This window comes from Prenolepis imparis, unplaced genomic scaffold (assembly GCF_030444845.1).
Source record: "Prenolepis imparis isolate NDT839.2.m4 unplaced genomic scaffold, iyPreImpa1.0 SCAF_4, whole genome shotgun sequence".
Classification (NCBI taxonomy): Eukaryota; Metazoa; Arthropoda; class Insecta; order Hymenoptera; family Formicidae; genus Prenolepis; species Prenolepis imparis.
The window spans coordinates 2,148,437-2,174,728 of record NW_028141162.1 but is presented as its reverse complement, the minus strand read 5'-3'; the positions used below and the strand labels follow the sequence as shown (position 1 = coordinate 2,174,728).

The following is a 26,292-nucleotide window of genomic DNA, read 5'->3' as shown; positions in this document are numbered from 1 at the left end:
AGAAAGAGAGAGAAATGCTACGTTTTTATCTCAATATAGTTATTAAAATTATCAAAGTAATGAAAAATATCACTTTTCTTTTAACCGTTTTTAATTAATATGCGTTAAATGTGTCGCGTTTGACTTTACATTGTTAAATATTGCCGATATTTATTGAAGGTTTAATTCCTATATTGACTTTTCGTAATATCTGCATGTTTAATTGAGTATCGCTTGGTTGAGATAATATTGCAATTTTGATGACGGTGTCGGACAGTTTCGAAATTTCTCACCGGACCGTGCCGTGAAACGAGATTCGTATTTCGATCACGCTCGGAAAGATTTTGGCGGATCATCAAAGGCTTAATCTCGAAAGACGAGGTTCGCACTCGCCTTCGATGAGAGAAAATACAGGAGCGCTAAGGGTTAATCCGCCGCCGAGCCTCCGTCACTCGCCGCGCTTAATCCGAAATCTCTTCCTTTCGTCATGTGATGTTCCGTTGCGAGTTTTCCAACTACAAAGCAACGATAATACACCGAATGAACAGAGAAATGTCTCTGTCCATTTATTTTCGATTCCCGTAAAATTAATAAAATTGATGTTTTATCGCAACAAATGTTGATAAAAACGCGCCGAATCTGTTTGGATAGTGTTCATTTCCACATCTCTCCCAATTAAATCTGCGATTCGAGCCTGCTCGTGAAATGTTCTCTTGGAGCATTTAATTTATCGCTTTAACATTGTGTCACGCGTTTTATTACAACGTTAAATTAACATTTTAATTCTGGCTGCGAGTTGGTATTTTTTTACTCGCGTCTTGCAAAGTTGATCGAAATTAAGATTCGCATAAAATTAGTGAAATTGATATTTGATTGCAGCAAATGTCGAAAAACCTCGCTGAATCTGTTACCTTTGATATGATACTTCTCATTTCCGCATCTCTTGCAATTAAATCTGTGGCTCGAGACTGCGAAATGCTCTCTCAGAGCATTTAATTTATTTCGCTTTAACATTGTGTCATGCATTTTATATTACGACATTAACATTTTAATCCTGTCTGTGAATTGGCATTTTTTGACTTTTGCGTCTTGCAAAGTTAATCGAAATTAAGAGATGAAAAATTTTATCAAAGAGAGAGTCGCGCGACAAAGGTAGAGAGTACTTGTGGAAATATCGAAAAATACTTCGCGAGGCAAACGATTGCAATCTGAAAAAATTCAGAATCTCCGACCAAAGTCTACAACGTTAATTTATTGAAACATTTCCGCTAATTAATCCTCTTGTATCGAAATATGAGTGAGAGCTATCGGATTCTTCGTAAGCGTTGAAAAAAAAAGACAAATTGATCGAATATAAGGTCAGTATCTCTCGTCTCGAGCGAAAGCGACGTGTCGTTGCAGCAACTCCTAGCCAGAGTGTCGTCGCATTCCGAGTCGCGCGCGTTTCTCATTCCCGACAACATACCGGATATGTACGTGTTGGCGCGAGAACATAAAAGAAACACAGAGAGAGAATTATTTTTTTTCTCTCTCTCACACTATGTCACTTTCTCGCTCCTTTGGTGAAAAATATGTCCATTTTTGGGGGGATAATCCACGGTGCGACACGGCTTATTTTTTTATCAGCGAGCTCGAACGCCGGTTCGATCGAGGAGATCTGCGCACCCCCGAGACGAGGGACCCCACGGTGACGATTCCCCTTGAAGTGCTCCAAGTAATTTCTTTAAACGTCGACGAACCCTACTCTCGCGGGAGAAATTCGCTAATGAATTCCAGCCGGGATCTCCCGCTGTCGAAGTGTTTACGTCACATTCAGCTCTGCGAGAACGCGGCTATTAAAGAACACACCAAGACGAACGAGAACCTATAACGCGAAGCACATTACGACGAGACGTCGAAATTATCTTATTGAAATAGAACGTATGTATGAATGCGCGAGATAGATGATGATCCGGTCTTACTTGCGCGCTCTTTATCCACTTACGTCCTTCTTTTAGTGCGCGCGACGCCGCATAAAAGCCACGACGCGTCCGTAAACGCTTCTATTTGAAATGCATTGGTCGTCGGCGAGGAGCACGACGACGCTGTTTACGCTGTCAACCGTCATATAATGGATCGGGGTTACCGGACAGGTCGCTGTCACGGCGATGGCGGTTGCTTTCTGTCTGCCGAGGGGGCGACCCGCGCAGAAAAATGACTATTACTTCGCCGAAGATCAGGTTAATAAAACGATCGGTCAATGTTCCTCGCGACCATCCCGAGCTGCCATTCCCTCACCTCGCACCAGATAACCGTGGGCGGTATCGCGATGCTCTCAGACGTCTCGCTCCGAGGGATGATCGAGCGACGTGTAATTTTAAATCGACCGATATCCCCGCGCAAGTATCGTCCGGATACTTCCGGGCGTCAGTTCTCTCTCGGATGTTGAAGAAACGTGAAAAGTTTTCGAAACGCAACGTCGCGCATCTCACTCTTACTTTTGGCCGCATCATCATGCGTGTCGTTGAACGCGACACATCGAATTACGAAATAAAGAATCATCCCCCTTCGGGGTGAGAGGGGGACAAGCATATCTTTTTTTCAATAAATTTTTTCAGTGAATTTTTTTTGTTATTTGTATTATAAGTATATAGCTTCCGTCAATTTGTATATTCGACAAGTATGAATGCATCACGCGTATTTTTTTTTTTCGAATATTATTGAAAAATATCTGCACGGGTCATTGGTTTGCAATTTTTTTTTCCACTTTTTCGTTTTTCTGTATAACAATGGAAAAATCGAGAACGCGTGCGCGCACCAGTTTTGTCGAATCGTTAATTCCGATATACATGTCGCAGTGCATCGCCGTCGCCCAACGGGAGAGATTCATGCTCGTCCCAGCTGTTTAATATTCCGCATCTGTAAGCCGCGCTGGCGGATTGTGCTTTTTTTGCACCATTTTTCTCTCTCTCTCTCTCTCTCTCTCTCTCCCCCTCTTTGTGCGTGAGATACACGTATATTTTCTATGACATCGTAGAGTTGGTGACGGAAGGAATACCAAAAGCGCGTTTTATAAAGAACGGCACGAGCGACACATGACATTCCTTTTATCATGCACACCCACGCGGAAGTGGAATACACGAAGGAGGAATATCGCGATGCGTTTCGTATTTTGGAGAGAAAAAGAGAGGGAGAGAGAAAGATGCGAGTTCTCTCTCGTAGGTAATTTATGCACCTCCATACACGCGATCTTGCTACAATCTGCCAAAGAAATTTATTCGCCAGTGCAATAAATTTCTCTTTTCACGATGCTACTTATTTTCGCGCCTCTTGTCCCTTTAACGGTCAAAGGATTGGCGCGATTAATGCGGAGCCTCGGTGTTAGCCTTTCCTTTTTGCGCGATACGAAGCCGATATTAATCGCGGTTGTGGTCGCTGAAGTGGCTTGCAAAATTGATTCAGTTTTCGCGAAACGGTGAGCTCTTCCTTTTTTTCTTTTTTTTATGTGTCTCTGTCTGGATGAAATCGTCGAGAAAGCACGTAGCGTGCGGAACTGCCCCAAGTAATAACGATGCCTATCGATATAACGACGTCTACCTATTCCCTTTGGAAACGTTCTCCATTAAGTTTAGTCTCGTCGATCAGCGGCTTATGTCGATCTCTCCGTTACCGCTTATTGTTATCGATTCTCAACATAGGAATACTAGTGTAGCGGTTTACATTTCTCTCGTTTGCCTCTGCCTTTCTACGATGGTTCTCCCGTCTTTTTCGGAATTGCAGCCAGCGATGGATAGCGCAATGGCGCACTTGAGAGCTTCGCTCTCCCTTTTTTTCAGCATCGATGCGTATCGAAAAATCACGCGAGCTTTTCCGTGTATATCTGGACCAATTTCCGGTGAAGAGAGAGAGATATCGATCGAGGCTCGTTATTAAAAATTCGTAGCGCGAATTATCTCGACGAGGTATGGGAGAGGAGAAGAGAAGCCAAAAGAAATGCGACATATATATAATTTTCTCGTAATTGCATTTATATCATGAGCAACGAGCTTGAGCAGTTGCTGCTCTTAAGAGAGAAGTCGGGGGGGGGGAGGGGATGGGAAGAACTGTGGTTGTCGGTGTATCGGATTTCTCGAGTACATACTCATCCCTCTCTTACTTCTATCGCGGGGTGATTTTTGCAAAACTTGAACTTTTTGGCCGGAAAGAGCTCTAGGGGATCTCTCGGTGAAAACGAGGGCCGATCGCGGTCGACGTCGCCCATCTTCCGCCACTTGCCTTTAAGCGATGAGATGCCCTCTCAAGAACCCTTTTTTCTCCGCTGCGTTGCTGTTGCGCTCTTAAGAGACTTAATTTTCTCTAAAAAGTTATGAGGAAACGTCGCTCACCACGTCGCACGAGAGAGAGAGAGAGAAAGAGAGAGTGTTCCGGTAATGAAGTACATTTCCGATCAAAGCGCGGCGTAAATTCCGATAATGCGGCACATCGTAGGTTAAGTTGGATCGTCCGGGAAATTGTATCGAGAGGACCTTTCTAATTAATGGAATTTTTTATTGTAAAGGCGGTTATGCCGCGACCCGATATTTCTCTTGAGCTGTATTTCGCTACTTGTTCCCGTTATCCGCTTCTCGGCGGAGAGAAAATTCCTCTCGACTTGACGTCGCGTAAATAAAACAAGGATTTATTGCAGATAATTGATTTCTTAATTGGATCTCCGCAGTTAGTCATTTTTATTTCATTTTTAATCTTTTCGCTATTTAATAACGCACAATTTATGGAAGATAAACGAAAGAAAAAAAACTCCGGTTGCTTCAATGTTGAGCGATTGAATTAAGAATCTCTCTTTCTCGACAAAAAGAAATTTGCGTGGACAAATGATTAAGAAACAAGCTCGCATCCTTGTGACGCGTATTTTGCGTCGGTACCGTCCGGGATTAATTGCGCGCAGCAACGCATATTTTTATTATCTTCATTATAATGGCACGGAATTAGCATCCTGCCTATGATGCTGAAATATCCCGACCTAGATATGATCGAGTGGCGTTATTCGCGGGCATCATCGTGTAAGCCAGCCGTCCGTCAGCAACCTCGGAAAACATTAAACAACAGCTTTCGCGCATCTCATTTACCGTAAGGATGCGCCCTCTTGTGCAAATCTCATTATCCTTCCTAATGCGAGTAATGTGTCATCGCGTGAAATTCACTTCTCTTTCGCTCAGTGTATATATACATACCTATATAATTTATTAATTGTTCCTCATTAATATATTAAAGTTTTTAATGCGCGATCGCAAAAATTATTGTTCTCAACAAGATTAATGTAATGATGAGAACGTTGTATATTTATGTCACTCTCGCAGAGTTTAAATCCGCCAGCTAGTTGCGCGGTCGCTGCACGAGTACTGGCCGTTAAAAAGAAAGTACGAGCGGAGCACGGCGGAACGCTTCTGTCGCGTAATTAGCCTGCCAGAAAGATTAAAGGGGTTTTGCAGCTTCCTTTCTTTTTCTAGAAGCTTACTCGCGCGCCACCGCCCCGGGTACGTTTAGCTCTACGTTTGTCGCCGCCTGACACTTCGTTTCTCTCGGTGCCTTCGACCTCGAAGGTATGGCGGTTTTTGTTCCGATCCGGATCGTGATTTCTTGAAATTGAGACGTTTCGGACGCGCGAATGCGAGAGATCGTCACGCCGGGGAGAAGAAAAGATGGAGCGGAAAAGAACAGCGAGAAGAGAGCTTTAGAGATGTGTATCATCAGGCTTATGTATTATTATACATAATATAGTTGGCATAATTAGCTGTATGGGACGATCAGTGAGTCAGGAAAAATAACACTCGGCTTTCATAACTATTTCTGACATTTTTTTACGTTTGATTTGTCTTTTTATTATAGAACGCGTCTCATTTATGCGACCTATAAATATACGGCTGACTAGAACCGTATCTCTACTACTTGAATTTTACTCTCCTGACCTGAAACGATACTTCACGCTCTGTCCAGGTATATCTATAATATATAGTGCTTTATATCCAGGTTATGAGAAAGAGAAAGAGATATAGAAAGAAAAAGAGAGAAACAGAGAAAGGTACATTTTTGCTAAATGTTCTCGTTTTGCTACGGCGGTTTTCAAGATTTTTGCACTATCCCTCAGCAGCGTTGCTCGTTCACGTAAATATATAATACATTTGATTACTCGCTGTATATACTTGAGGCTAAAGCCTTGGAAGAACGAATCGCGCCGCGTGATAAATTTCCACGGCACTCTTTTAATATCCTTGAACGATGTGCAAGAGAGGCCTCGTAAATTTGGTCGCGCGCGGGAGCGTTTTCAATTTTTGCGTGCGCGCATGTTTTTCAATATAGCGTGCTTTCGCGATTGCCTTCGCCTTTTTTCTTCCTCGCTAGCTTTTTTCCTCCTCGGAGCCATATCCCGTGATTCAGTCTTTGACGGCTTTCCTAAATCGAGCTGTCGAATAAATCGTCCATCGCTCCTATTATCAAGCACGCGCGTAGGATGCGAAGCAAAAAAAAAAAGAAGAGAGTCGGAGATCCGTGCCGGACACGCCCAGTCGCGTTTGCAACGTTTTCCATCGTTTTACTCTTTTCCCTCCTCCCTCCCGCTTTTTTTTTTTTTCATTCTCGAAGTGCCGCGAGCGTTTCTTTTTCCAGCGGAATGGAGGTCACGATATCTGCATTTCCGTCACGTATCACTTGAATAATATATCGTGATCTAACACACACCGGAGTGTGTGCGACAAAATACATTTCCCATTTTGCGACGTAGTAATTTCCTTTCATCGGAGGCTTCGACATTTTTTTTTTTTTTTTTCTTTTTTCATTTTTATTCGCCGCGCGCGCGACTATCCTCGTCGGGAAAAAAGGCCAGTGTTTCCGACACTAATGGTCTCGACAAAGTGCGCTTAACGCGTTTAACCGTGTACCGAGTTCCGTGTATGTCCCGGGCATTAATTCTTTCTTTTTTTAAATAAAGAAACGTATATATTTGACCCGCCCGAGGGACTCAATTGCGCGGCGGAGGAGAGAGAGAAGAGGAAAAGGGCCAGAAAATACGGAAGCCACTGGTCGAAAGTACTTGATCGAATCTACCGAACTTTTGCCGCCACATATACGGAATGCGAGACTGTTGTTTCGCCAGGACGACCTAACTCTCGATGTACTCGAGAGTCCGTTGTTGAAATATCCCCCGGACTCGAGAGCGTAAAGCGCGAAGGAAGAAAAAAAAAACTGGAAAGTTCCTCTATTCAAAGTTCGTTCGCGCCGCACTTTGGCGCGATAAGAATCACTCCCATGCATTATTCATATTCGCGGGGAATGAAAAACGATATATATTGCACTTATGAGAATCAATATGCGTACTTGAAATCGCACGTACACAGAATAGTAATACCGAAAGTGTCGAGAAAAGTTCTTTATTCAAGATGGAAGATTTCACGACGACGGTAGATCGAAAATTATACATATATCATATAGCTTTTTCAGAGTTTGTTAGAAAAGAAATTCTAATATTGATATTCTTGATGATATATTTCCTTACATGTTATTTCTATAACAGACTTATGAAGAATAACTCATTGAGATATATTTGTCCGCGTTTTCTTTCATGTATCGATTCCGATAACCTGACACCTCCGCCGATTCACTGTAAATATTTTTCGAAAAATAGGAGTGTTAACATAATATTAAGTCAGACTCTCCATCTTTAACAGCAATTTTCTATTAATTGATAAAAGTGATAATAAATAAATTTGAGATTAGAGCAATAAGAGAAAGAAAACTAGTTAGCATTTATTTATTTCATACATTCAAATATGTCTCGCGGCATGTTAGATCAGCGGAGGTTCTTTGTTTTATAAAGAGTATTATATTTACAAACATTTATATCTAATGTAAATACGTATATTACAAAGGAATATCGAACGCGTGCTGTTGAACGAGGTTGTTACTCGGAATTGATTCCTATTAGCATTTATTCCCCTTTGCGATGCATAGAAAATATATCGAAGATAAACCGGCGCTGTTATACCGATTCGGCTTGGTAATGAAAATGTTTCATACTTTCCTTTAAAAAGATGTGCTTTAACGCATATACGAAATGGCGCACGCGATCTACAGAAGCGGATAAAATGCAATTGTTTACGAATAAGACTGAGACGATATTTAAAATATACGAGTAAAATGTTTGACGAAATATTTAGCGTAAAAACTTCTTTATTCTTTTCTTTTTACATTCGTATACGAATTGGACTTTACTATTGCATATTGGACAGCGGATTAATATCACGTAAAGTAGCAACGAAAGCTGCGCGCTTTTTGCGTTATTCTTTTTCTTCCTTTTTTTTTTTGCGACTCGGCTGCAAAACATTTCCGACGAAAATATCAAGCCGAGTTGAAATCAGCAGCGGTGTCCAATCCCGGCCTTGTTTCAGCGCTCATCTCGTATCGCTCTCCTCATTTGGTATTCACCATTCGGCTCGCACTGTTAATTGCCTTATATTGGTAAAGTTTCTACTTTAAATTATACCCGGAGAACCGAGAGAACGAGAGTGTTCCTTTCTCTTTCTCTCTCCGCGGCCGCGAGATGTGAGATGAAAATACGAGCAGGCCGATGGGATACATTCATTTTAAACTTTACGCGTGTAACTAATGTATTTTTTTTTGTTAACTTTCAGGTGAGTAGCCGAAACACGCCGCAACGCGCGAATATATACCTAGTGCGTAGTATCATCCGAATTGTTGCGAAATCATCGCCGAAACTGGCGCCGTTGACCCGTACGGTACGTATTTGCAATAATTATTAACATTGTGCAGATAGAGTCGTAATAGTTCTAATTGGCATAATTACTGTCTGTACACGGAGTGTGTCAAATGGGCAACTTCGCTGTCAGCAAATGTCAATAATGGAGACACACGCTGACCACGTCGTAACCGCGGTATCGAACCGTCATTACGATGCATAAGGAGTCGCGGCGCACCGTAAGGCAAACAATGCTGAAGTCGTGATTTGATTAATTAGGTCAGCGAGATTCCTCCGTTCCTGCAAAAGTCGATCGCGAATGGTAAATGGGAGCGCGGTTATATGAACGAGAACTAAATTATCGATAGTATAAGAGAAAGAGAGAGACAGAGTTACACGAGACGGCCGTGATAAATGTTGAATGTGTATTTTATAGTAGTACTTATCTCTCATAATTTATTAAATAAACTGTTTCAGTCTTTAGAGTTTATCTAATAAGAGATTAATCACTCATTAAATATAAAGAAATATTTTATATAAATCTTGAAATTAATTTCACTACGAGATCGTTATTCATATAGCGATGCGAGGACCTTTAAAACGCATGAAAAATGACAATAGTTTCCTTTTTTTTGTAATTCTCTGACAAAACATTCGGACAATGCTCCAAATAGGTTAAATGATAAGCTTTGCGGAATCAGTCACGTATTATTCATCGCGCGTTTCCAGGGTTTCGAGCACACGTGTCCGTAAAATATTTGTCATTAATCAAACCGACCCCGTCGAGCGTGCTGCCGGATCTCGCGAATATATATGTATATATATGTATATACGCATATATATATATATATATATATATATATATATATATATACACGCATATATACATATTCCGAGAACACATTTGCGCGGAAGATTTCGTCGTTTCTGTGTAACGTGCCTGCCGGCGTGGTTGACTTTACATCTTCCGCGCGACATCATCGTCCCGCCGAAAAACATTATGCTAACGACGTTTTCGCGGATACGTCTCAGACGACGATAAACTTTCTATTTATATTCCCCCCGATATAACAACGCGAAACGAAATCATCGGCGCGGGGCCCCTCTCTCTCTCTCTTTCTCTCTCTTTCCAGAAAAATGCTAATGTCGCCACGCGAATGGGAATTACGTGCAAACGCGTATCTCGACGCGGTTTACATTGTTTATGAGAAAAATTCTGATGCGTTTCGCAAAAGAAATTTCCCATTTGTATGCCCACGAGCGTGTCCGATATTAAGGCGATCCCGTGGTTTTTTCCCACGGAAAATCGATCGTGTATCGAATTAAAGTAACGGTTACGTCATACCGGGAATCCCTAAAGACGGTGGTATTAGAGTCGAGACATTTATTAATTACAATTATTTATTAGGAGGAGTTAGGAAAACTAATAGCGCCTTATATTCGCGCTATCATCTTTTATATCTTTTTTTGGTTACACAACTTTTCTTTTGATCATAATTTTTTAATACATTTAACAAATTTTAGACTTAATCCCGGAATCGATAATAAATGATTGTTTTATATATTGTTTTTTTTTTTTACAAAACGATTTAATTGTGCCGCTCGTTAACGCTCGCGCGCTATGTTACATTTATTCGCGTTACATTTATTTATTTCGCTAAGCTTTTTTATCTCTGTGATTACGCTTTTGAAATTGGTACGTGCTATAAAACGATAATTAATACAGGATTTGTGCAATTATTTGCCGGCTTTGTTTTTACGTTTGAGCGTTATACGGAATTTATCATAAACGAGAGCACATTTTTTCATATTACATCTATTATTTCTGTATATACGGATTGTAGCGTATAATTAAGGCATCATCGTAGCGAATGCAGGACATTATTTAGTTCGCATGGAGGCGTATTGTTGAGAAGAAAGGGCGAGCTAGAAGGGAGAGGGAGGGAGGTTTCGATATTTTTTCTCTATTTCTGCTCTTGCACGTATATATTTCAATATTTTCCTCAAAGCCGGCTCTAATTTATCGTCTCGGTGATGTGCGAGTTTTATCGAGGCATTTTTCGTCTGGCATTTTTTCGCATCGACTGATATTTTTTTGCGATTAAAATATACTTGAAATTGAAATGTGTGCGGCTAATACAAGATTGCTCGATGACAGCCGAAGATGCATGGCTATCATTAAAAGCTTCTCTTTTTTTTCCTTTTAACACATAAGACAATTACGAATATCGCATATAGATCTCTTGAACATTAAGTGAAAGCATGTTTTATTAATGCATAAATTGAATGATTCTGATATTACACTTTCTGATAATGTTATATTCACGTTGACGCTGTAAATAGAAATCAGCAATCGATATATAAAAAGCAACTGCGACATAAATAGAAACGAAAAATCGCGTATTCGGCAGCAAAGATGACTTAAAATAAGTCGCAGAATCGTCACTTATCACTTCATCACGTAACCATTTCCGGCCCGTGGCAAAAATATCGATGCATTTTCAAATCTCAAGTGCAATATCGCAAATGGGGCAAATCCCTTGGGTGACGAGAAAATACGTCGTCGCCGTCATCCGGTCCGGTCGATTCTCTCTCTCGTAAAAATCCTCGCCAGTCGGATATCCGCGAATAAAGAAAATCGTATGATCTGTATGAAAGGAGCGCTCGAGGAAGCGGCGATGGCTTGATCGCGCACCACTATCTTTCTCCGGCGGCGAGACGAAACGATCTTATCTTCCTGGGTAACTTCGTTCCCCAAGCTCGACTTCTGGTCGATCCGGACGGGAGACGTCGTTGATGTTATACCGTGGCCGCGTCCGGTATACTCGCGATTTATCTCGACGATTTCCTTTCCTTCACTCGGTTCCACATCCCAGCCTGTAGAAATGCATCCCGAAGAGTCTCGTCGCAGTTACCGAGACGTATCCTCAAGAACGGTTCTCAAGAGTAGTAGGACATACATATATCCGTATCGGAGCCGCTTAAACAGCTTTACCAAAGCTGGGTGATTTTTGGTTCATGTCGCGCCATTGCAGCGTATTACAGATGGATCCGTAGAGCTTTAACACGCGCGTCAGGAACGAACGGTCGGATCCGAAGGAGTAGGCGGGTATAGAGGACCAAGAACGAAAAAAAGGGGAGAATCGAACGAAGGGACAGTCACAAATTGGACAAAATCCCTTGGGCATGACGGTATGTAGGTATGTCGAGTGGACGGGGGGGACGGGAGAGTCCGAACCGGGTTTTCTCGATCGGGTTTTGGAATAACGGAATGCAAAAAAAACGAAAATGAGGGAGTCGAGAGTACAAGGGTTTTCTCCTTCGAGAGAGTTAGAAATGTCCGACAAGTGCGGGACTCGATGAACCCATCGAACGATCGATGGTTTTTACTGATACACTAAGCTGTTCAAGATGAAAACTTTGTTCGACTAAAGAATTATCGACATCTACTTAATCCGCGAATTATACGTTCCAATGTAATTAGAACTCTTCTCATCTTCGATCGATCAGAGTTTAACTCGAATGTTTCGAAAAGAATTCCGATAGCATATATGATGTAATTTACAGAGAGAGATAGAGAGAAAATCACGAGCAATCTTCGTATCGTCTGTTTCTGTCGTAATGGTTTAATTCGCACCGATATATAAAATAACGCTATTGAGAGTCCGGGCAGGATTTTTGTCAGCATTCGCGCTGGCTCATCGCGAGAGGAATATGCCGTAATTTGTCTCGTATTATCCCGCCGAGACTAAAAGCTGCCGTATTTATACGGATAAGGAAGTTTGCGCGGAGTGTCGATTTAACGAGTTTATTCGACGAGGAAACTCGGAAACGCTGATGTTCATCGCGTTGCTTGTACTAAGAATTTTAATGTTGACAATCGCACTTATATATACATAGCGAGTTTCGCCTTACGGAAATACTGAGCGCAAGAACTGGTAAATAACCGTGTTTCTTGTTTTACTTGGCAGTACTCCCGGAGAGAAAATCTGAAACAATCATTTGTATCACGCGGCGAGATATAAATGTACTTGGTGAATTTACGAGAACGGAGGTAGCGCGACGTGCGAGACGAGGCGAGGCAATTTTATATACGAACGTTGCTTGCACATTAATCAATGGTTTCCTTTTTTTCCCCCTGCTTTTCTAATGGAGAGAACGAGCACGCGCATCCATTTACAAACCGAGATTATCGATCGTATGCACGATGGTTTCGAGTTGACGGAAACACGCGTCTTGCTCTTACTACATATTAATTAATCGGTATACGGAAGTTGGAGCGTAAGGAAAAGGTCACCGGGAAAAATCTTATTTAATTAGTTGATGAAACGACCCAGAAACCCCGAGCGACTTGCTCTTCGAAATTTAATTCATAATACGGCGCCGCACTTCAACAATACGATGAGCGAGAAATGACGGCGGCGGTGGCGGAGTTTCATTATTGTCAGTTTAATTAAATAAAGCAGCTGTTCGCGCGCGGAGTTACATTAGCAAAAGTCCATTCGATTCAAAGCTAGCGTAACTAGCCGGCTATTCTTTGCGCGCCTTTGCACATGACGGTTTCCATAAATCTTGAGAGACAAAGGGAAAATATATAGGGAACACGCGTCAATTCCAGGGGTGCGGTTTCTCCCTCTCTACCCTCGGTATTTTCGGATTACGAATTCTCGCGCGATTCGACGCGTTGCTAATTGCGGGATACGGATACGCGCTAGGTGTTTCTCCTACATGGAATGTGTACAGGATACGCCGGATACGTCGAGAATATCGGATTCGAACCGACAGGAGCTTCATCCGGGGTCCGCGAGTAATTTCAAAACGTCGAAACTTCGTAACGGGGCGATATTTAACACTTTGCACCGATAAGTTTCGCGATCCGAGCATGCTCGCATGCATGGGTTTATGATAACATTCATGCAGAGAGAAACGTTGAGAGACTATTAGGCCAGCCAAAGGAAATTATAAATTTTCGTGCGTGTATATGAAATTTTGAAGAGGCAAAAGCGAGGTTAAGAGATCGCTTTTCCGACATCTTAATTATAAATTTTGACTTGAAACTTTAAAATAAATCGATTCGATCAAGAGAAATTATTCTGGGTCGATTAAATCTAATGTCAGGGATTTTTTATTGAAATTTTAAAATAAATAGATGATGGAAAAACGAAAAACACGTGCGGATAATCACATTCGAGGAATTAATCCTCATCAATTTAATTTTCGGTTTCCGAATATATGTATATGTATGGCAGATATGCGTCGTTAACTCTCATGAAAATATATACAGAAACGATGGCGTTATTGCTATAAAAAATGAGCGAAAAGATATATTCCGCCCTTTCTTTTATGCGGTTAACGCGTTTTCATGCTTACGGTGGCAATGTTTCTCTTTCGCCCCATAAACTGGTGGCACGAAATGCCTAATAATTATAAATTATAGATATTTATGGACCATAGAATCTAGTTATCCGTAATTGTGGCGCGAATTCGCGGCAACCATTTACCGACGAACGAATTTAAAACATTAGCATGCCAGATGCAGGTATTCTTTATGTTCGTACTTTTGCCATTTCATTCTTTTATAGTATTTTATACGAATGCGCTCGTAATGCGAGCAGGCAATGAATGTGTTTGTTAACAATAAGATAAATGTACACGACTGAACGAAAAAAATATATCTAAAAAGTCACAAGTATAAATGAATTTGAAAATTTGCATAAATTGAAATTTTATCGTACAATGTAAAATTTGCTCGAAATTAATTGAAAAATATGTATAATTTTATCCTATATTTATTTTTCTCTGTTAATGCTGTTAGTTTACAAAAACCTTTTACATTTTCCATCACATACACAACTCTGGTATTGTAAAACTAAATTAACTAAAAATGGGTAAAAGAAAATCTCTTCGGTTCAAAGAAAGCACGCTTAGTAAAAGATACCGCGTACATTATTATACCCGATCTTAATACTTACGTCTCTTCACAAGAGCACCTTCAATTATTTCGCTATTGTCTGGCTAGTTGTATCTCGAGATGAAATTCGCCTCTGAAAATTTTTATCCACGTCGGTTGGATTGCAAGTGTTATGTAAATCTGCGTTAGCGACGTGGAAGGCTCTCGAGACTTATTCTTCCTTGCGCCTTTAATATGACATTAATGTCGCGCCGCATTGTGGTAATGGCAGCTTGAAATTACGACGGTGAAATATCTCCTGAATGCCAAATAATAGCGGCGGATATATTTCCTGGTATTCTGTTACGGGAACGCGCGAGCGTAAACGCCATTAGACAAATCTGTTGTATAATTTTGGCGTCAGTTGTCGCCGTTTATCTACCGGACTGAATTATTTATCTCTCTTCGACGTCGTCGTCGCGAACGGCAACTTTCTATTTTACCATTATTGTCCCGCGCCATTTTGCCGCCACGGGATTTCGCGAAGAAAATCTCGAGCGATCGCGTGACGAGAGACGCAACAATCGTTTACGACAGGTAATAGCGCAGCGAGTTGGGGGACTCGCGTATATCTCTATGTATAACATGAGGTACAAAATTTCACGTACTCGCTCTCTCTCTCTCTCCGACACACGCTAAATCATAGCACGAACGCGTCGATTTCTGTACATCACGCACGCATCAAGTGTGTGCGACGCGAATCGATCCGCGCCAGGTTTTGATGTCAGACCGGATGATCGGGTCGGTTCGATAAATTGTCCTCCCATTGTACAATGGATCTGGGACGATTGTTCGTCCCTGGTGCCAGCACATAGAATCTGTTATAGAGGTCATTATTCTTTTCATCAGCGCTTCTCTCCGTATCAATGGATGCATATCATTTCGCGGCCATCCTAAGCCCGATATAAGCGAGATAACAAATGTTGGTGTAAATGTTTTTATTTTTAGTTTTGATTCGGAAAGATACTATTTTATATTATGCTTTATTCTATTTTTTCCCGCACGAAATTGCAAATATTTTCTTAATAGACGCCAAAAGAGCAGTATTTGTTTATTCGCCTCGATTTATTATGTCATAACAAGAAGCTGTCAAATGTTGAAGAGTGCAACTGCATTTTTTTTGCCTTTTTCTCTTTTATCGTTGCGACGAGGCATCCACAATTGTTTTTCTATTCCTTTTATTCGAGGTATTCGTCGCCTTCTGAATATAAAAGCTCAAGTTCCCCCTGTTCGAGCTATTGGCCACCAGATTGAGCGGAAAATGTCTGGCTTACAAGGTTGCCCGTTGTTCACCCCCGACTACTTCTTCCTGGTCAACCCTTTTACATTGTTTCTTTTCTCTGTGCCTCTTATAGCTTTCCTTCTGGCGCATACCGGGTGTCTAAATAGTTTTAGGAATTTTTTTTTTAAATCTGGAATTAATAATTATTCGCAAGACACTGAATAAGATTTGTCTTTTTCGTTTATTGTTCGTGCTATTTATATATTTTAATTTTTATATTAATTCTTTAATCAAAATTTTTTGATAAAATTTATTTTTAACTTTCTAACTCGTCTGTTAATATAATAACTATTGTATCGCCACGATAATGCAACAGTCATCACAAGTCTTATCCTCTTAAGTATTTGCGCTTAAACAATCAGACGATGAACTCGAGACATCCTGTATATGCATGTATATCTCTTCTTCTTGGCGGTCTCCAGCGGCATAGCAGAAAAGCTGATCGATCGTCTTTGTTGGCTTTTTTTTGCTCGCAAGGACTCCGTTCAATTAAAGGCAAAGTTCCACCCCTTGATGTCGAAGTACGCTCGTTTTCTCGAACGTAAGGGCGTCCGTGTCTTTGGCCGATTCGCGGTCGAGGCAGCAGCCAATTTTTCGAAATCGTTCTTGGCTTGCGACGCGACTCGTAAAAAGCAAGCGAATTCCTTTATTCAGTTGTTCGCGCGTGCTTCTGCATCTGTGTAGCACAAAAAACATGGCGGTTAATTAATCCTTTTGTAATGAAAAGCAATATAAAAAATATTTTCCCCGAATCGTTTTTGTGTATATATAAAAATCGTAACAATTTTCATATATTGACTCTATATGTGAACGAAAAATAAATTACAAAAAAAATTCAAATAATTCTCCGTTAAATGAAAAGCTTAAAAAAAATTTATGTTATTAACTTCCAAGGGCGAGTCATTAATTAATCAATTTGAACGATGCACCGATCGTTCACGTCATATATCACAGGTTCGCGAATGCGGTCGAGGTAGATTTTTTTTATGGCCCTATAAATTTTAGTAGAACAATCGGCGCGAAACTGTTGTCGCGAGAAAAAATATTTTGTCTCGATAACATCGACCGGTTTTTCTATCGATTGAATCGCTATTTTTAAATTTAAATAAAATAAAAAGGGCCAATCAAGTTATGTTGCATATATGAATTTAGTTATCGTTCTACTAAGAAATTATTTATTTTTTCGATATTTTTTCTTTTTGCTTCTGACATTTCTACCTACATTTGTTCAAAGACCTACTCGACAAATTTTTGATTGATCTACTTTTATTTTGAGACTTTAAAGGTTAAGAGGTTAAAAATATACGCAGGCGCGAATGACTGGACTCGTTAATATTTGTCATTTAGTATCGCGTCGATTGACAAATGCGTCGATTTAACGCGAAAGCTCAGCTCTCGCGAACGTAATCGGGAATCGAGATGGAAGAATAGATAAGTTCGCGATGATCGGTCCATCATTTTCCCATCGGGGAAAGAGTCATTCCCGCGAAAATCTCGACGAACGTCCGGCTTGCACTCGTTTTCAGAATACCCTTGTTTACGGCGGGGATAAAACCGTGGTACGTACGTAATACGAATTCTATTCTGCTATATTACTTTCTGGATGATGCGAGCGCGCGAATGTCGGAATTCGAATCGACGGATACTGGATCATGACACGCTCTCGTTTTTCAAAGCCAGCGGTCTCGTCGGAGCTGCAAGAGAGAGAGATAATCATCGTCGCGAAATGGTCGATGACCGCGTTGGCGAGGAAGCGAATGGCCAGTTATACGACCACTGTACGTCCGCTACTATTAACCGGATAGTATTGTACTTTTTTTTTCGGGCCACGCCGATACGAAATAAAATGGTGAAATAAACGAAAAGCGCCATAGTCGTATAGGAAAAAATAAATGGATTATTTTTTGGAAGCGCTGAGGTCTCGTCGCGCGTATACGTTATACTTCGGGCTATATATGTTTTATATTCATTATACTATATTACGAAAATCTTGACATGTACAGAGCGAATTTTTTTTCTTCGCAACCCCATTGATCTTACAGCGATTCGCATTGATACATTGATTCGCGCTCAGCGTCACCATTTCAGAGCTCGTATATCGCTAGGTGTCAATCTCTTATTCGCGTACCGTGACTGAAAATACCTCCGGTGCTATTTATTATCCAAATATCCTGCGCGGTAAGACGTAGTCGCGTGGAAAGCTGAGGCGTTTTCCTCTCGCGGGCTTTGTCCCGGAATCAAGCCAGTCGGCCGGCGCTAATGGACGTTAACCATGAATAATTAGATACGGCCGCGCTAATTGCCTATTATTAATCATCGGCGCGCGCGATCACCGGTATCAAACATTGATTGCGACGATTACGTTTCCGTGTGACGCGCGGGATTCGGATTCAGGGTTCAGTTATAATAACGAAGGGGTCGTTCGTAGAGAGCGGCGCGGCCTTCCGGCTCGTTTTTTTGCGCGAGCCGGAACCGTATTCCGACCGGAAGACCCTGAAATATATATACATATATATGTATGTATGTATGAGAACGGAAAACGAGAATAATTTATTCGTAAGAAATCGGAACAGCTGCGGCGCCGCCGGGTGCATCGTCCTTGCCGCAATCGCGCCAATGGCTTCTCCGTCCGTTCGAGCAACCTACCATCGATTTAAGCTATTTATACTGCAGGGTAGTAGCGGTTCGGCTAATATCGCGTGGTTTGCCGCTGATGGAAAAAGTGCCGAACGGCGCCGCTCGCCCCCTCCGCTCATGAAACTTTAATGTTAGATTTTCTCGCGCGCACTGGATTAACTTTTCGTGCCACCCTCGCCTCGCCTCCCCTCGCCTCCCCTCGCTTGCTTTCGATATATTCCCGTCGTAATATCGATGTACGAATATATCACGGATGACACGTTTAACAATAAGAGACATTCCGTGTTTTCTGACAACGATTAATTATCGAGTGTCAGTCTTTTTTTATAAAAAAAACCGTCCTGATTCGAGAAATAAACTGATTTCTATTTGACACGAATTTTTGCTCCTATTTTCAACTTTAATTTTTTTCTTTTTGGATTCTATAAGATTTCGATAAGTTTATATATAGGAATTGAGCTCTTTTACTTTGTACCTCAAATAGGTAAACGACAGTACTTTCTCACTTAAAAGTTTAAAAGAGAAGCTTTCGACCAAACCATACGTTAAACAGTTTCAAAAGAGGATAATCTATCTGTGTGTGGGCTTAAAGTATTAAAGTAGATGTTAAATTGAGATGGAAAGGAGGAGAAAAATTTCGATGCCACGGAAACACACGACTCCTCGCTTGATTTATAGTTTCTTCGATCTTTTTTATTTTTTAAATTAATTTACAGCTCGAAGAAGATCGATCTCTTAGTCATATTTCGCGCAATGTACTTGAGAAAGACTGGAGTTTTGTGTGATTAGCGGAGAATAATTCGGTTTTCGATGCATCTTTTGCTGCGTTTAAATTCTCTTTGAATATTAAATTAGCAGAGACGCGATGCGGGCCTTCCTCCCTCCTGCTCCCTCGTTATCGCGGATATACCTAACTCGACGAGGCAAAAAATGTCCTACACTACGATCGGTTCGGTGAATTCGTGAGGTAAAAAAAAAAGGAATCTCTCCCCTCGCGTGCGCGAGTCGATCGGTATGCTTTCGCCTCCCGTATATACACGGGAGTTATACAGTTTCTGTTCTGCTTATATCCACCGCCGTTTACTTCGCACGCAACCGATATTAGGCCAGGCCGAGATTTCCCTCGGTTTTCAATATGCACGAGAGCGCGATAAGTGCGCCGACGAATGCGAGGCACTTTGCTGCGCTATCGCCTATTTTTTTTTTTTTTTTTACTCCTTTCCCCTTCCAAGTGGAACATTTGGAAGGAGTGAGGCAACGAAAGCAATACGGAAACGGCGTTGTTGCTGTAAAGCGACACACCCGGTAGGGCACTGTATATTTACGAAGCGCGAGATAGTATCTAAGATTGCTGCAAGTCTCCGGAAAACCGGAAAATCAGGGTAAAAGGATAAAAATCTCTGGAACTTTACACCGTGTATAGCGAATGGAAGCGAGGCAAGGAGTTTCTAAAGCAATATTCGACGATGTTTGAGCATAGTACGCCATAGTCGCTACGTGTACGGGAGAAATATGTTGACGGAGAGAGTATCAAAGTTTTTTTCACTTTCTTTTTTAATTGAAATTTTTAATATCTTGGAAATTTATTTGTTTTTCTTTTAACGAACGCGACGGACAACGGAAACTTGCGTAAGATTAACGGACAAGAATCTCTATCTCGCAAAAGGAAATTGTCTCGGCGCGTGGAATGTATATTTTCGAAAGTGATCCCTCGTGAAATATGCCTCGATACTTTTGACACTCTGCACAATAAGCGGATATAGCGTTACAAGCAAAGCGATCGGAATGTAATTCGGCGCGAGAGCGAAAGCGTAAGCTTCGTCTGGTATTCACTAGACTTTGACCTGGGCCGCTTTTCGCGTCGAAAATATCCGACGTATTTTGTCGCTGATCCATCGCAGAGATCTGGATTGGCTCTAATGCCTCTGTAATACCGGTCATCGCTTTTTACGCGCCACTCCGGCGACATGAGTCCCCTCCTGTATTTTATTTTGTCGGGGTTTTTGTCGAGCCCGGAGGGCGGCTGACGTTAAAACTTTCTGACTAAAAAAAGATTCGAAATCTCATTTTTGAGAGATTATTCGCGAGCTCTTTTTGGTTCCAAAACGAATATCAATGTCGACGAAATCTGAAATAAAACTAGAATATTAGTTTTTAGCGATACAATTAATGTTTTTTTTTAAATAAAACTACGATTATTAAATCATTAAAAAATATATCCAGATTTAATATTATGTTAGTGAAGAAATAAATTAAAAGGCATTATCAACTTAGAAAATTTATTGCGATATATTGTTCATCAAATCATTTTTTATCGATCCACTTGATTACAATAATTTCGCGAGAAGTAACCTTCGCAGAAATGACTTTGACCCAGAAAATTATACATCATTAAAATGTCAAACGTAATGTTAGGAACACGCCTTTTGCTTGCCTATAACAGTTGGAGAAAAGAAACAGCCGCATATTACGTCCTGCAATCCCTTGAAAAACGAGCGGCGGATTTACGGTTAGCGTGAGAGAAGGTTCGCGTGTACCTAACTCATCCTTAGCCGCTCGTATTTTCGCGTTTCAACAAAGAAAGCGCCGTACGGTCATCGACTCGAATCAATTCTGCGATAATAAAAGCCATTTTGCACTTTTATGCGAGCCGACGAGCTCTCGCGGGTGTGTTCTCGAGAGGAAGACGTCGTTCAGAAGTATATTACAGGATGTCTGGATCGTTTATAATCGCGTAATCAGATCGGATTGGATAGCTTCGGAGATTTGATCTTAGGAGAAACGTCGAGCTATCTTTAACCAGAGTATTCATTGATTCTTACATTCTTTTTCCAATTAAATTAGTTTCCTAATTTTAGATATAAAGACAGCTAAATATTGAATGTTAAAGAGTCTAATACCGAGAAAGAGAAGATAAGGAGAATTCGACTTCAAATTGTTCAAAGAATTCGCAGTTGAGGGCGCGGATCATGGCGGACGTTCCAATATTGTCAACTGCACCGCGAGAAAATTCCCAATATTTTTCCTGTATATAGGAAACGGAAAGAGATCGCGGTCCATTTTCGACGTTTCATATCTCTCCTCCGGTTCGCGAGTAAAACCGAAGAAACAGAGGACGGCTTCCGCGCGCGAGTCGACTGATCCTATCAAAAAATTGCTTTGCTACTGGCGCCCGAATGTCTCGAGTGTTACCCTCCGCTTCTGCGATAGTTATACACGCCCTAATATCTTCTCTGTACAGTGTTCCCTCACGATCAATGGCTTTTCTTCCTTCCAATCTTCCGTTTCTTTTTTTCCTCACATTTTTTTCCTCCCTGCGGGGATAGTTTCTGCTAATTAGGTTTTCTCCGAATATTACATCAATCTGCTGATACATGTAATTTATGAGCCTTTGCTTCTTTCGATAAATAATTGGCTTCAGATAAATCGATCTTAATAGTGACAGGATAATAATTGGACATAATTATACGTCGCGAAGCTTTGATGTTAATAAAACGCTGTTTTCCTTCGCGTTTGCTTGATCAGGGAATAATTGCAAAAAGAAACGAGTAGGAAAATCGATCGACTTTTGATAAGGAATCAATGTCATTGTTAACATTTTAAGAGTTTCTCTCTCAAAAGGGGATTTTAGTTTCGTTTTATTATTATCTATCTAAATAAGATGTATCAGACTAGATTTTTCGAAATTGCTAAAAGATCGAGCGTGTGCTAGGAAGCTAAATTCCGGCCAGTCTTTTTCGTTACGACCGGCTTTGCCGAAAGTGTATAGCGGCCCTAAGATTTTTCATCGCGTAGACGGAGATGGCAAACTCGTCGTCGGTGTAAGCCGCGTAACGACAAGTCACTCCACTCGGGCAGACAATTCAATCTCCGCGAATTGGCGGCACAAGGAGGTGTAGGCAGCTACCCGCGAGGAAGAGCATTATTCTTCGTCCTCCACTTGTTCCTTCTCTCCGTTGAAATTCGTCCGGGAACGCCGGAGATAGTAACAAAGCGCACCTATAACCCACGCGTTCGCGCGTTGACAGTTCCACGCGGGGAAAAAAAAACTCGCCATAACTCGTCGTCAGAACTTTCGACTCAGACATTTTCACTTGTTCCTTCACCGAGAACTCGGAACTTCTGTCACCGGTCGCACACTTTTCGAAACCACCAAATGTCATTTTCGCCCCGAGCCACGGCAATAACGCTAATTTCGCGCGGACGCGAAGAGAGACGCTCTTTTTCACGAGACGAAGTATATTATCTTCAGAATACGAATCCGCTCGCGAATATCTCGCGCGCGACACGTCCCGATTATCCCTCCGCGCTAGATTTAATTTTTTTTCATCTCCTCTTCTCACTCTCCTCGGAAACTTCACTCCGAGATAAAAAGTCTGCAATAAAATTTCTCTCTCACTCGTAAAGAAAAATCAAGCCCTTAGAATGAGGAGGAGCGCTCGACAGTCCCCGCTAAATTATGACATCGTTTCAGCTTGAGATGCGACCTCCTCGTCTCTTATTTAAATTAAACCGGTGGCATACAGCGTAATCCCGGGACGTGCGAGCGTGCAATAAATCCGTCTCTGGTTTTCGAAGGCTGGCGCGCTTTTCGCTCGCGAGTGTCTCTCGTTAAGCAGATCGTCGTACGTGGATTTTCCGCGACCGATCCATTTTCACTCTTGCTCCGCGCGCGCGTTCTGCTCTTTCCGAGGAGAGAACATTCTTATCTCGGGTACAAGAGATATCGACACGGCGTGTCTCTGTCCGCGACATCGTTCGCTTCTCGTAATTCTTCCAAAAGCTTTCCCTCCCATTTCCCTCGGTGGGTAACCTATCTCCACGATTTGTCAGTAAGAGACGGGAACGAGATCGCGCACCGTGCACTCCGAACGGTCTTAGAATTCCCTTTTCTTGCTTCCGTTCTTGCAAGTTACTACTTCACGATTGACGCGCTTATAAATCACGATTGAGTCAATTTCCTCTTATTTTGGTTAACTTTGGAAATTTTGATTTCTTCGAGAAATCGAAAATATACTCTCTGTATATGTGTAAACTTTCTAAACAAAATTCGTAGGATACACGAATTTATATTTTATATATGTCATATGACTTTCCGAGTCAAAATTTTCTTCTTATTTTCAATCTCAATTTTCTGACATTTTTCACTTTATAGATAAAAAAATTATAGGTTTCGACAAAATTATAGTTAAATAGTTTAAAAAAAAAATAATCCGACTGCTTAAAGTACATAATAAAAATGAGATCGAAAGTACATAGGAGAAAAATTACGATTCGCGTGTTACATGTAAATTTTGTTTTGAATTATAGATACATTAACGTGACTCGGAAATAGTTGCTGATCGTCTTCTGAGTAATTTAATAACGCCACAATCAACCGAATCGATCGTTCCTTCCTTCTTTTATAACGACACAGTAGATTTTGCATATGTATCGTGACGTTACGTGCATTAATATTACAGTCACGGGAAAAAAGGACAGTCGATACGACTATAAACTTCGTCGAAAATTGCTTGCGCTTAATAATTAAATTAGACCCAATCAATATGGGCAAACTGCCGCTGTTGTTACAGTTTTATTCGATTGACGAGATAAAGTTTCTCGTTTGTCGCTCGTTGCTGTCGCTTTGTCACTGACGCTAAGTAGATTAAACGTTAAACAAGCCCGGCTACCAAAGGTCTTTCGGCAGATCCCAATATCAAGTGTCACGCGTCTGATTAAAACTTTCATGAGCTCGCATGTAACGCGGCGCCGCGCGGCATGCAAGTATTCTCACATATTCATGAAGTTTCAAGTCGAACTCGGTCTCCAGGATATTCCCAACTTTGGCACTTCCGTGGTTTGTATGCAATGCCGACCGATCACGAGACGAGCCTGTTTCCCCCCTATAAAAAATCATCAGGTTCTGCGGACCGAGTGACCTATTTCAGGTAACGCGGTCACTCCGAATGCAAATTAGTCGTAATCCGCTTACAAGCGCGTCATTGTCACACTTGCGTGTTGTGAGGGTGTCACGGGGTCACTCACGCCGCCAAACGTACGCAAAATACGCTTAAAAGTGCCACGTAAATGTATTAATGTGACAACGCAATGCATCCTCTTGAGAAATTTCACTCTCAACCTCAGTTTATGGATACAAGAGGATTTTGATAGGTTTAATAATTTATAAAAATCTGGAATTTGATAAAAATGAAGAATTTTCAACAGAATTATGGATTAAATATAGCTTTAAAAAATGACTACTTATTATAATAGATGTTAGGTTGAAAATTAAAAACAAAAGTAGAAAAAAAATTTCGATCCAGGCTGTTGATTATTTAATAGTAATTTATTATATAAAATATAATTTGCGCTACCGTACGATTATAGTTATATGTCCACAAATGTTTTTGATGATCCATATATATTATAAGAAGATAATCTCAGCAGCCATTAAATAGGCATTACATTCGTACGTCACTGATGATATGTTGGGTCAACAAAAGGATTAATATTGTAGTAATGGATAGTTATTATCGTATACATCATCAATAATAATTGCAAACATCGTAATGGTATGATAATTATGTTGTACATGTAACTAACAACGCGATATTAATATGTATGCCCATGATTGAAAATCAGAAGATAATGAGGATTGTTTCGACCGGAGTGCTCATTTTTCTAAAACCCTCATTTTATCGAACGAACAAAATTCGGTATATTAATAATTAGTTTACTTGGCACATTGCGCACGTCGCAATGATGAGACATTTTGTTGTTTACACGTAAAATTTATGACACTTAAAATCCCTGGAGTCTTCGCCATCCCATTAAGTATTCATCGCTGTCTCTCTTTGTACTCATAAATGCCATTTCAATTATTTATTGGTACTTGTTTTCTCTCGGCGTGTCAGATAGAAACGTCAGTGTCGTTCGTTAGTGGCGTATCTATGCGTAATTGCAGCGAAATCAATTACGCGCTGAATTAATATTTTTATTGCAATGTTTGTCCGTCAAACATACGTGCGAGTGAATGAACTACAACTGATAACATCGAAAAAATTATCTATTAATTATGAGGAAATAAATAAGCACAATACAAGAAGCAGTATATCATTAGGATAAACAGCTATATTAAAAGGAACGATGCAATACTGTAAATAAGTGTACAACGTGACGTTTTCACGAAGATGCACAAAATCGATGTGGTCGTGGGATAGATAATCCTCGAGGAAAGCTGTCGTGATTCGTCGACCAGAAAATAATTCTAGAAAAAAGTATAATTACCGCCTTCTCTCCGCGGGTCAATTCGTGAAACTTTATCCGTTATCCGCGCGGATATTTCAACGGTGTTTTCTTTCGATATAGCTTCGGAAAGGACAGAGGAAAGTCGAAGATAAGTGCGAAAACACTCGTGTCTTAACGAGAGGCTGTCGCCCCCCATATGAAGTTATCGCTGTAATTTCCGCGTCGCGAAAGTGTGTTTGTCGTCTTATCGCGGTTTTATGCGCGTATATATAATTGAAGAACACCGAAAAACAACGCGGGTGACTTACCCTCCGACCGAGAAATATACGATCTGGGTTATTCGTATCGGCGAATCTCACTCGATATAATCGAAAATTTATTCTCTCGCGATAAGATTTTTATTTTTTTTTTAACGCCGCGGCGTTTATTTTTCGCGAATCCATCTATCGCGAGCGGGGCTCGTCATCTGACCGATTTTTGCACGTT

General features: G+C 41.0%; 1 protein-coding gene across 6 annotated transcripts in view; it reads left to right on the top strand.

The window, feature by feature from the left end:
* The window catches only part of LOC145934677 (neurotrimin), a 363,184-nt gene that overhangs the window by 101,391 nt on the left and 235,501 nt on the right, over nucleotides 1-26,292 (top strand). The window contains exon 2 of one of the 6 annotated variants that reach the window (XM_083035313.1): nucleotides 8,643-8,747. The exons of the other annotated variants lie outside the window; for them this stretch is intronic. The gene's annotated coding sequence lies outside the window, so the exon portion shown is untranslated. The remainder of the gene's footprint in view (nucleotides 1-8,642; nucleotides 8,748-26,292) is intronic. 6 annotated transcript variants of the gene reach the window in all.